We start from the raw sequence: 12,786 nt of genomic DNA, 5'->3' as shown, positions 1-12,786 counted from the left end.
TATCGGTAAATCTATACAAAGAAGGCACGTGTTTGGGCAAATCGCACATCGCAGAGATCGACCGTTGATGGCTCGTTATTCCCAAATAATCTGATGAACCGCATGTCACGAAAAGGCTATGTATGGCATTGTGGTTCACTATCTGCAACTCGCTTGTCTAATTGTTAGGCATTGTTGTGTGCTTCCGATTCGCCAAGCACAGATAGAAGATATGAAAGAAATGGTTACGGGAGAATATGGGCTTGGCAGTAGAAATGAGAAAGGAGAAAGAATGAATGAGTCCTGAAATAAATTTTAGATGACAGTAGCAAATACTCTGCTCAAAACTCACGACAGGAGGAGATGGTGTACTTGGAAAAGACCCGACAAACCGGAAAGGTTACAAATGGATTATATTATGGTCAGTAAAAGATTGTGAAATTAGATACTGCACTGCAAGGGGTACCCAACTGTATATTTATCAAATCACAATTTAGTAATGATGAAGGGTAAACTGGAATTGAAGATAATCGTGTGGAAGAAGCTGCGTGGAATGAATACTGTAATGATGAGGGGGGGGGGGGGGACGAAACGCGTTTCAAGTTCGCTAAAGAGGTAGTTTCTACGACGAGGTATAACATACTAGGCAGCTCGGTCGAAGACGAGTGATCTAAAAAATAACAACCACAGATGTTGGAAATACAAATATTGGTAAGAGAAACGTTATACAAAAGAAACCTTGGGTAACAGAGGAAATACTTCAATTGATCAACGAAAGAAAGAAGTGCAAGGTTATTCAGGGAAAGACAGGAATACAATGTATATAAACCATTTAGGAATGAAATAAAAGAGAAGTGTTGGACAGCCAATGAAATGGCTACTGGTCAGATGTGAAGAAGTCGAAACAGAAATGATTTTCGGGATGACTGACTCAGCGTACAGAAAAGTTCAGTCATCGGTGAAATTAAAAGTGATGGTGGTAACATTAAGAGTGCAACGGGAGTGCCACTGTTAAACGAAAAAGAGACAGCAGATGGACTGAAAGAGTTCACTGAAGGACTTTATATGGGACGACGTGCCTCATGATGGAAAAGAAGAAGAAATTAGAGTCGATATGGATGACATAGGAGATCTAGAATTGGAATCAAATTTAAAAGAGCCCTGGAAGGTCTGATATCAAATAAGGCAGATGGGACAGATAACATTCAGTCGGAATTTCTAAAATCGGCCAAACGACTATTCAGTTTGGTGTGCACAATATATGATACCGGCCATGTTCCATCAGACTTTCGGAAAGTCATGCACACAATTCCGAAGACAGCAAGGACAGAGAAGTGGGGGAACTGTCGCTCAATCGACTTAACAGCTCATGTATCCAAGATGCTAACAAGAGTAAGATACAGAAGAATGGAGAAAAAAATTGAGGATCTCATTGATGATGCTGATTTTGACTTTACGGAAGGTTTAAGCAACAGAGATCCAGTTCTGACGTTAAGCGTGATATTGGGAGCAACACTGAAGAAAAATCAAGAGAAGCACAACAGGTTTTGTGGACCTGGAAACAGCGTTCGACAATTTGAAATGGTGCAAGATGTTCGAAATTCTGAGAAAAATAGGAGAAAGCTATAGGGAAAGACGAGTAATATGGAATATGTAAAAGAACAAAGAGGGGTCAGTAAGAATGGAAAGCAAAGAACGAAGTGCTCGGATTGAAAAGGGCCTACGACAAAAATGCAATCTTTCGCCTCTACTGTTGAATTTATACACCGAAGAAATAAAAGGAAGGTTCAAGAGTGGCATTTAAAAACAGAGTGAAAGGATATCAATGATAAGATTTCCTGATGACATTGCTATCCTCATTGAAGATCAGGAAGAACTACAGAATCTGGTGAACGCCATCGCCGGACTAAGGAACACATGTACGCAAAACAAAAAGTGGTGCAAGCCCCCTCAACGAAAAACACGACCTCCCCGTAACACCACCGTCTCCGAATTTTACTGTTGTCACTACACACGCTGTGAGATGACGTTCTCTGGGCATTCGCCATACACACACTTTGCCACATTGTGTACCGTGATTCGCCACTCCACATAACGTTTTTGCACTGATCAATCCGAAAATAACCAGAGCCGTGAGAGGTAGCAGAAATGAGAGAGCGAACAACTTAAAATCAATTTGGGTGATCACGAACTAGACAACGTTAAGGAGCTCCCTACCTTGAATGCAAAATAGCTCCTTATGAATGAAGCAAGAAAGACGTAAAATGGAGACTATCACAGACAAAGGCGGCATTACTGGCCAAAAGAAATCTACTAGTATCAAACATCGATCTTATTCTGAGAAAGAAATTTCTGATAATTTACGTTTGGAGCAAAGCATTGTGACCAGTGAGAAAACCAGAACAGGAGAGAATTGAAGTGTTTGAGGTGTGATGCTACAGAAAAATGCTGAAAATTAGATGAATTGACAGATTAAGGAATGAGAAAGTTCTCTGCAGAATCAACGAGGGAAGCATTGTATGGTGACCAGTGACAAGAAGAAGGAACAGGATGGTAGGATATATGTTAAGACATCAGGGAATATCCTCCATGCTATCAGTTGGAGCTACGAAGGGGAGAAACTGTAGGGGAAGACAATTACTGGAAAACATCCAGCAAATAATTATGTAGGATGCAAGAGCAGCTCTGAGATGAATAGGTTAGCTCATATCTCATTTCATCCAAAACGGACGCACAAATATTTCTTTTTTTTTCTCTTTCTCCAGACTCAGATCCCCGATTTTTGTATAACTTAATTCGTTTACGAGAAATTACAGAAAGTGTGCAAGGCATCTTGAGCTTCATAGCGGCTGACAGACAGCATGCTGATTCTTGACAACATACTAAGGATATTGGGCCACCGTTATCGTTTTAGTAAGAGATTGAAGAGTTAAATAAACAAATGCGTTACAAAAAATTCATATGCATTTTTACGAAAAAGTTTTTGTGCTAATAAAAGCTCAACGTAAGATAAAGCCTGTGGCGTATTCGCGTGATCGGACTGACGCTCTGACGACAGCAAGAGTGCAGCTCTTCTGGCCGCTTTGCCACTAGGCGGGGAAGAGCTGGTGATCTCCTCATCCCGGCCACTTCGTACCCCCAGGAAACGTCCTTGGTGTAAATTTTGACAGGAGGCTGAGAGAAGTCGGCGCCGTTCTGGAGAGATTGGAACGAGGAAAAATCCCGGCCCCCACCCACAGTTGAACCCAGGGCCGCAGACCAGTGCTCTACCCGCTAAACAAACACGGCCGCTTTTTCTGCTAGTATCTACATTAATACTGGATGAAAACAACAAATTAGTCAACAAAATTATTTATAAATTTCAAATTTCCATGAGCATGTCTCAACTTTTTGTTCTTTGTTAAAAAAGGTAACTGTTATATAACAAACCTTAACTGTGGCGTTAAAGATTGACCAGTAGTAAAGTAGCAGACTGCAGATACAAAGCTCTCGAGTTAGATTCCCTAATTTTTATTTGTCACTAGCTCTACCCGGCCACGCTTTGCTGTGGATCAGTCTGCTTAAATGGAAAAGAGAAAGCCCACGTTCCTAATACGTGTGGGAGTTGGATATCTGCCCCAATCTCCTCCTCTCCCGTGTCTCCATCCATCTCCCCATCCCCCTTTCTTTGTCCGTCCCCTCCTCCTCTTCCTTCTCCCTGTCCATCAACTCCTTCCTCTCTCTCTCTGTCCCTCTTCTCCTCCTCTATATCTCCCCATCTCCTCCTCTGTCCATCTCTTCCTTTCCATGTTCTATGTCCATTTACTCACACCCCTCTGTCCTATTCCCCTTCCCCCCCCCCCCTCTCTCTGACCTTGACCCTTGTTTATTGTTATTACAAATTCACACTCTTCAGCGTTATTCTAATAATAAACAAATAAGCCAATAACACAACTTTCCTGTTTGCTGACATCTTTTCACCATTGTATATTATATAAATATTAAAAAGTATATAGCCTATATCTGTCTAAAAGTTTGTTACAGTAACGTGTAAAAATGTGAAGTTAAATCGGAAAGATACATTTTGAGATTTTTGATAGCAATTTTTTGCCTTTGAATATTGCATGTATATATTTAGAATCTATATGTATTAAAAATAAACATATATTCAAGAAGTATATACCTAAAAACACGCCTGTATTAGAATTCAACGTTGTGACCAAACTTCAAAGAAATCTATAGAAATTAAAGGAGATTTCAGATTCTGAAGAAACGAACATCTACGTTTGTACTCGTATAGTTCCAATGGCGAGTGTTTTTATTTACCTATTTTTTAAATATGTGTTATTCATTTCTTTATATATTTAATAATAAGGAAATGTTAAAAAAAATTCAAAAAGCTACATGTACTTGTAATATTAATCATATATTAAAGAATCAGGTACCTAAAAACAAGCTAGTATTATATTTCAGCGGTATGTCAAAATTTCAAAGCAGTCGGCGAGGAACTTTCGGAGATACATGATTTTGTACAAACGAACATCTACACTTTTTATATAGATTTATCATTTTTTTCTCACCTGAGGAAATGTTTGTTAATGCGAGAGCTGCACCAAGGCTCCCAACATAAGTTAAACTGTAACAGCCGAGGTAAGTCATCAGAGGTCGCAGGAAGGCGACGGAAAAGGTGTCCAGCTGGACTATGTCCAGTAAAGCACTGAAATGTTCAAACCACACTTCCGGTTGGTGAAGCTGTACCGTTCCTCATAAGCTTTTGCAAACTGATGTAAAATTGTATTTTTTGGAGGGTTAGCTACCACAATATTTTGTATTTTTTATCTCGCAGAATGCCACGTTTAAAACCGTTGAGCGCCGGTTGCTACGTGCCCCTTTAGTGTGGCAACATCGGAGATCGAACCTGCAGCATGTGTTTCGTCCATAAAATGAGGAGGAATAAATCACAGTAGATCCCAAATTATGGTATTTTTGTTACGTTTTTATGTGATGTGTAACCGTAGCCTGTCACTATGTAACTATAAAACATCTATTGTGTGAAATGTAAAAAAAAATTACAGGAAATATTAACAATATTAGCTCAAAATATTACGCTACACTGTGTAAAACAGCACAAAATCGTCGTGAAACAGTTATTTTAGGATTTCACGTGAAATGTAACGAGAACAGTCATCAGGTACAGTCCCCAGCAGATGTCATATATCTCACGACAACCTAGACGTAAGTCTCCCTCGTACTTAAATAAATTAGAAATATAAAAATTAATTACAGCTCAGTTGTTTCTGTAACTCGTGATACTGAAAATTATGTCTGCAATATCAGTTATACCTCTATAATCCACGAAATTAGGCATTTATATAAAAAATTAAGTCTAACACTCTTCAAGAACTACCGAAAATTATAATTCTCAAACTTTGTATGTGGAGGTACTTCAAAATGCAAAGCTTTCGAAACAGCTGTCTTAATAATCAGTAAATTTTTTAAGCAGTGATAGTGCAACCTTAATTATAATTTCCTTTCATGACATACATTTCACTGCAGGCCCAATAATCGAAAACTAACGACTCCTAATGATTTCAATGTTATTTTCGAAGGCTCTAATGTCGTTTACAAAAGAGAAATGCTCGTTGCACAATCTTCCATCCTGAATTTCCTGACGTTCGCAAGGTATTTTTATAGGTTACAGTCGCAGAATTACGACATCAACTTTGATTCTTTTTTCTAATGAAACTAAATACCTTTTTTCTGTGGCGTTTGAAATAAGCTTCTAAGACTGCTTCAGCGACATAAAATAGTGTCAAGATAACAGCACGGCAAAGTATTGTCAGTCGTCAGGAGAAGACGTTCCATACACGTCTGCCCTGTTACACCAAATGTAAGCAAGCACTAAACTCAGGTACGATTCATGTGTTTATCATCACATCTGTCATACCAAGTGCTCAAAATGATGACGTTGAGCACTGCTAGACGCTATAAAAAGATTCAGGAGAGTCAACAGTGCACAATAAATTTCAGCTTTAGTTAACGGCAGTGAAGGCCCGTCTGATAAGCCAATTTATGCCTACAGGAATCGTCGGTGTTTCCTAACAGAGCTCTTGCTTTAATTTTCACCATAGAAGTCATGAAACATTAAGTTCAGTGGATGTGCTGAGCATTTTGCGCTTCTGGAACTACTGCTTCAATGTCCTCCAAATATTCTCTTAAGAGGGTTCGTCATTACAAATGTGGAAGGGACACCCGTCTTCTTGGTACGACACTGATTGCGTTATGTCCAGTGGGATATCTTGCAATAACTGCGTCAGCATATATTTAGAGTCCCATCAAATAAACAGGACCAATGTTGCGAGTCTTGAAAGACACGCATCGGAAGGTGACAGACCAAAAAGTTGTTGTATTCATTCACTTCTTTAACTCACCGAGGATTTTCAGCTGACAATTAAGTGCATATTAGTGCACCTGTCCTTGGTTTGTAAAAGATGCTTCTTCCTTAAAGAAGATTTTGCATAGTTATAGGGCATCATTTTTCACTTTTCGTAGATAACGTTCGGAGAACTGTAACCAGTTTTGGGTGTCATTGCCATGAAGTTGTAGATCCAGCGAAAATTGAAACGGATGAAATGCGACGGAATGTAATTTTGGCGGAAAACTTGTTTGATTGATCCCTCCCGCACTTCAGAGGTCCATCTTAGTGACATCTGAATTGTATCTTACTGCTGCTAATATGTTAATTTCATTTCTTCCTTCAGTTGCTCTTCTTTTTCTTTGGCGTACTTTATTCCTCACACTTTCAGTTTCTAGAACATTTTTAATGATGTTTGCAAAGACAGATGGTGAGAGCTTGGCACGATGAGAATACTTTTCAGCATTCAAACGCTCCACCGCTCTGATAGTTTGGCGGCATTCGACATGAAGGTATCCAGTTTTTCGTATATCGTATACATTGTCAATGTCTCAGTAGCTTTACCAGCAAGTTAACCCATTGCTACAACAACAGAACACGGACTGATGGGCTTCAAACGCTCAGGTAAACACAAGAACCATCCTGATTTACGTGTTTGCTTACATTTTGTGTAATACGGTAGGCGCATGTGGAACCTCTTCTCCTAAGGGCGGGGCAGTGGTTAGCGACGCTATTATTTTGATACCACTTGATCAAGTGTCATACATGTTACGTCGTCAAGTTTTCTTAGAAGCTTCTTTCAAATATCAGTTGCTGCCGTAATTCGGCGACTATAAACGATGAAAATTACTAGCGGATGTCAGGAAATTCGCCATACTGTCAGCCAGAACTTTGCTAAAAGGCCAACTCAATATTCTGGATATATTTGGGGTGGCAGCGTTAATATAAAAATGGAAATTTCAGGGTGCTTTCAGTAAACAAACACTCGGTTAACAATGAAGAACTGACATGGTTATGAATTGGTAACTAGCTACTGCACAACGAGGAGTTATCTGTCAATGTCAAAAAAATGGCTCTGAGCACTATGGGACTCAACTGCTGTGGTCATTAGTCCCCTAGAACTTAGAACTACTTAAACCTAACTAACCTAAGGACATCACACACATCCATGCCCGAGGCAGGATTCGAACTTGCGACCGTAGCAGTCGCACGGTTCCGGACTGCGCACGTAGAACCGCGAGAGCACCGCGGACGGCGTCTATGTCAAACATAGTATGAACATAAAGTATGACGTTACAGATGTAAGTGAACTGTGACAGAAGCAAAATTTAAAGCTGCAGGTGCAATGCAGCCAGAACAGGAAATTGTAGTTACTTCAGTATATTTCCAGCCAAATCACAATAAAGGCTTGTTTGTGTAATTGCTGGAGAAACTGATATTCTTTCTATTTGAACATAAAAATTATGTAATGTTAATATTTGGTGACATCAATAAGGACATTACGCAAAATAATAGACTTGTTATCCATTTGGTAAATACCTTAAGATTTCTTAACTCTTGTCTAAATGACACACTCACAAGGTGGAAAGTATGCATAGTCTAAACAAAAGTGAATTTGACACAGTCAGACGGTGCATTTCTAACAGAAAGGAAGTCATTAGTCAATCACGATTCAGTCTGTACTTTATTGCAGAACTAGATTTCAGTTTCAGTATACCTACCTTCAGCGCTTATGAAGTTGAGTCACGTCGACTCAGAAGGCTTGTAAATGCACACGTTACTGTACGACCTTAGCATGTATATGCTACGTATATGCTAAGGTCATATAATAAAATGAGCATTTACAACTCTTTTAAGTCTACATGACTACTTCATCCACACTAGCGACAGTCGCTGTCGACAAGGATTCTAATGGAATGCAACTTGAAAACTATGCATTTCTGATCCTAAGGGCTGATGGCTCAGACAACTCTTAACAGTAAAATAATAATTTTAACTTGTACTGAACACAGAAGAATTACATGGCTAACCTATGTCTAAAACCAGTCGATAAGTAAACTGAATTCAATAACATGAAATAAAGTAACGAACACTGCAGACGCTAATGAATCGGTAAACAAATTTTAGATTCGTTAACGGAAAATTTAGAAGCATGTTGTTCTAAACGCTACAAGAAAAAAATCGGAAATGTTTAATATTGTTGTAGTGGAACAACAAGCAACATGAAGGGCAAGCGGGAAAGTGAAACAAGTCCCCAGCTCTAGCAGAAATTGCATATAACATAAGAAGTTACTTGGACAACAGAAAACAGTTAGAGAAAACAAATAACCCAGTTGTAAAGGTGTATCTGAGGGATTTGTTTTTGTTACAATATCGCCTTATATAATCGATTTACTCCCGTTTCTCCAAGTGGTGCAGTGATATGTGGAGAGGAAACAACACTCACCACAAATAATACCATCTCTGAAAATCTGAAACACAGCATGGCTCTACCGATGGAGAGATGTGCAAAATGTGCTGCAGAAACATGGCAGTAAAACTGAAACACTGTATTCAATGAGCATGCTCCCATTCATAATAACAAAACAGTGAATGTATCAACTCACACATCGAAAGCACGCCGTGCTGTGGCAGACAAGCACATGTCATTTGTCTGCTGTACAAGATGAGCAGTATCAGTTATACATTGGTACATGTTTCTTACACTCCCAGATGAGTTATGAATACTAGAGTGAAGTAATTCTGTAGACCAAGTATCCGAGTATAAATAGCAAAAGAACGCTGTCAGGTACATTGCACGACTTAGTTCACGAAAATCATGTAGAGATTGTAGCCTGTTTTTCTACAACTGCCTTGTATACGTTAAAGAAGATGTAAGTTTAACTTACGGACAATTCATCATCATAACACAAGAAGTGGGCATGCAGTAATTGTGCTATAGGCTAGGCTAGCAAATCTACAAATATCTTGGTCCTGTCTACTTCAACAAATTATCTGGAAATGTCTGCACAGTGCAGTAAATAAATTCAAAACTGCTGTTGTGAAATAGATGAAAGTAAATAATTTTAGTCTGCTCAAGAGTTCCTTGAGTCTGTAAAAAATGACCTATACTACTTATGAGAATGAACTACCTACAAATAAACAAGAGCATTAATTTTGTATACCGTAACTATGTATGACATGCTGTGTACCTATTTTATTTCTATCTTCAACTGACCGTCATTTCAAATTTTAATTATCTATTGTCTTTGACGTTCACCTAGCTATGTAGCGTATTTATCTTGAGAACTGCTTTACTGTATAATTACTTACAGCTATTGTCACTTACTTAATTATAGAATTTGTGTATCTCCTATTATTTCCTTGCAGTTGGTGGCCTTTGCGCTAGTAAATTTTTTAAACAATTGGCGGCAGCTAATACATGAATATATATCATTTGTGTTTGAATCAGTTTTTCCGTTGCGATAGTGTATTTCAGACATGACGAAAGTTAGAGCCAACGGAAGCTACCAAGACTGTAGCGCTGCTCTGTTTCGAACTACGGAACTGCTGGTGCGCTTCATGACGTAATCTCCTTCCCGCGGTAGCCGCTAGAGGGCTCTCCGAGGCTAGTACGAGATCGGCTGCGAGCTGCGACTTCTTACCAGGCCGTTCAAACACAGGCTGATCTGTTACCACCTACCATCCGCGTCAACTACGAAAATAACTTAGATATTATTTCGGAATAACGGTCAATCTTTTGCTTCAGTAGCACAGAATTTTTTTGGTGCTCATCAGTATTATGGATATTTTGATTGGCCCCACAATGGAATCCTCTGCCGTGCAAAATTCTTCATCTTACAGTAACAGTGCATCCAAAACCTTCAATTATTTCTTGAATATATTTCAGGCATAAATTTTTCCCGGCGTGTACAATGTTCATTTTTACTTTACATGCAGCCGAATGACCTCGTCGACAACCGCCGATATTCCGACAGGTTCATATTTCAAGCCAAAACTTCAGGAAGGAAGCGCTGTGCAAGGGAATTTAACCCAAGCAATAACAACATACTTTTGATACCGCGCATTACCAGGGGGGAGGGCGGCGGGGGGGGGGGGGGGGGAAGGGTACTTTATGCCCACCGAAGAAAAAGTTAAAAGAAAAACTAAATTCGGTAATTGTTGTTGATTTAATATTAACAACATACTTTTTAAATAAGTACTGATGAGTTAGTAGTGCCAGAACATAAAAGTATCTTTGAACACATCTTGGCAACATAAATAAATGTTCACTAACTTGTACAACTAAATGGAGAGGGGGGACACTTCGTGTCTAACCTAACAAATTTTTTAAATGCAAATTTCCTTAACTGTTGTTGACGTTTATTCTCAACAGCATAACTTTTCAAAGATATGTTGATGTGTCAGTAAGCTTCCGAGCCTGAAAATATAGAAAATGATGTTCAGTGAGGAAAGTGACATCTGCTATTGATACTGAAATTTTTTGGTTAAATTTCACTGCAAAATTTAAATCATTTATGGAATAATGTAGGAGAATTCATTACAAACAATAGACACTAAAAAATTTTAAAATATAAAGTAATTGACTAGATTACTATACATCCAATAGGTGGCCTCAAAGTAGCCCCCCCCCCCCCCCTTGTATGTGAGGTTTAAGACTTCGATTTGCAATTTGCAGAGCGCACACACATACACACACTGTAAACAATAGCGCTAGCACCAACCAAAGATGGGCGACGTCACAAATTATCGATAGTGAAAATAAATAACCAACCTTTTTTCTGACAAGGGAGAGAGCGGTATCCCACGTAGAATTTAAGCAAAAACCACAATCTCTATTTATAAGGTTACTTGCTAACTTAAACTGCTTTCTTAACAAAACTGTCCCAACAGCTGGAAGTGCGTGCCAGAATCTTCGTGTTGTTATATACCGTAGGATGGCTGGTGCCAAGACAATGTTCTGCAATAGCATAACTGATCGGCTGTCGTAAGCGTGTCTGTCGCTTATGCTCGGTACACAGATCCTCCACGGTTCTGATAGCCTTACCAACATATTACACGCCTCCCTGCGAAAGGCAAAAAAGTCTTACAGAAATGGTGATGTAACTGTATTTTCTGGACAACACTACTGAACACACTTTAAGCAGAATGGGTATCCACAGCCTACGGGTTGTTTACAGGCAATATGTCAAAAAAAAATTATCGCTTCATTCAAGCAAATGCTGCCGTTTCCGTCTTCTTTAACAGTTTAATGATTTAAGGACGTCCAATTCTTGAAGCATTGTTGCAGACTTAATAACGCATACAAGCGGTTATTGCACTATTACAGAATACCGTTATGATTAATTCAAAACTCTTATATCATTTCAGTTCATTTTTTGTGTGTCTCTGTGTTGATGTTTTCCATACTGTAATTATAAAGACAAACTCTTTTCCAGAAGAAAATGTTAGCAGGCTGTTATTGACTTTTATTGACTATCAGAGGAAAGTTAGTGTCATAAATGAGAATCAGAGACTGTGTTTGTTCAAATAGATACAGACGCTTGAGTCCCAAATTTATTTACAAAGTGAGTGGAGAGTTTAACGTTCATCACAAGACGGAAAGAGATCTTACAGTTTCAGAAACCTAAGAGTAAAGATTTCATCACCCTGCGGGTTGGTTTTACCATGGTCATGGTCTTGTTGGAGGTGTTATGGCTTGACTTACTCCATGCGGCGTCACAGGCGAACTTCACAAACATTTCCTCTGGATTTTATTAATGTAAATATGTGGTAACACGCTCTGTGAACAGTCCAAATCTAAAGCATAAAACCCCTAGGAACATACTCGTATTAACGGCATCAGAGATGCCACAGTTGTAACCAAAATGTAATCTATAAATAAACAAAGATTATCAATATGTGATCATATAAACAATAGTGCGAGGACCCTCGACCTCACTTTTTTATCCATTTTTTTTTTAATTTGCTCGCTCGCTTTGTTCTCTCGCTCGATTCTGATTTGCACTGACTGTGACCTGATGCCAATTTAGCTGGGTGTTCAGCTTTCGATCTTATCTGGAGAATAAATGTTTAATCAGATTCCAGGAATAATAAAATGTACAGGATTCATGTAAAAGTATTGTGTTCACAGACATTTCTTTTATTTTTCCTGCTTAAGTGTCACCTAGTCGCGGTGGTGACTAAATGTAAGTTGCGTAGCTCCTTTCCTTAGAGGGTTAGAAATTGTTGAATATTTAAATATGGAACCTTTCCTTTTGGCCCGCGTAATGTTCAGGCGCCATTTCATAAGCAGCTCTCTTTTTATCTTTAAATTTCTTTAGAACCTGCAATCATTTTTACATTACGAAGACCAGTTGCAAATTATGTATTCTTTTCCGAAAGGAAACAGCATTATATTTCACGATCAGTTT

This window comes from Schistocerca gregaria, chromosome 1 (genome assembly GCF_023897955.1).
Source record: "Schistocerca gregaria isolate iqSchGreg1 chromosome 1, iqSchGreg1.2, whole genome shotgun sequence".
NCBI lineage: Eukaryota > Metazoa > Arthropoda > Insecta > Orthoptera > Acrididae > Schistocerca > Schistocerca gregaria.
This window is presented reverse-complemented; position numbering follows the sequence as displayed.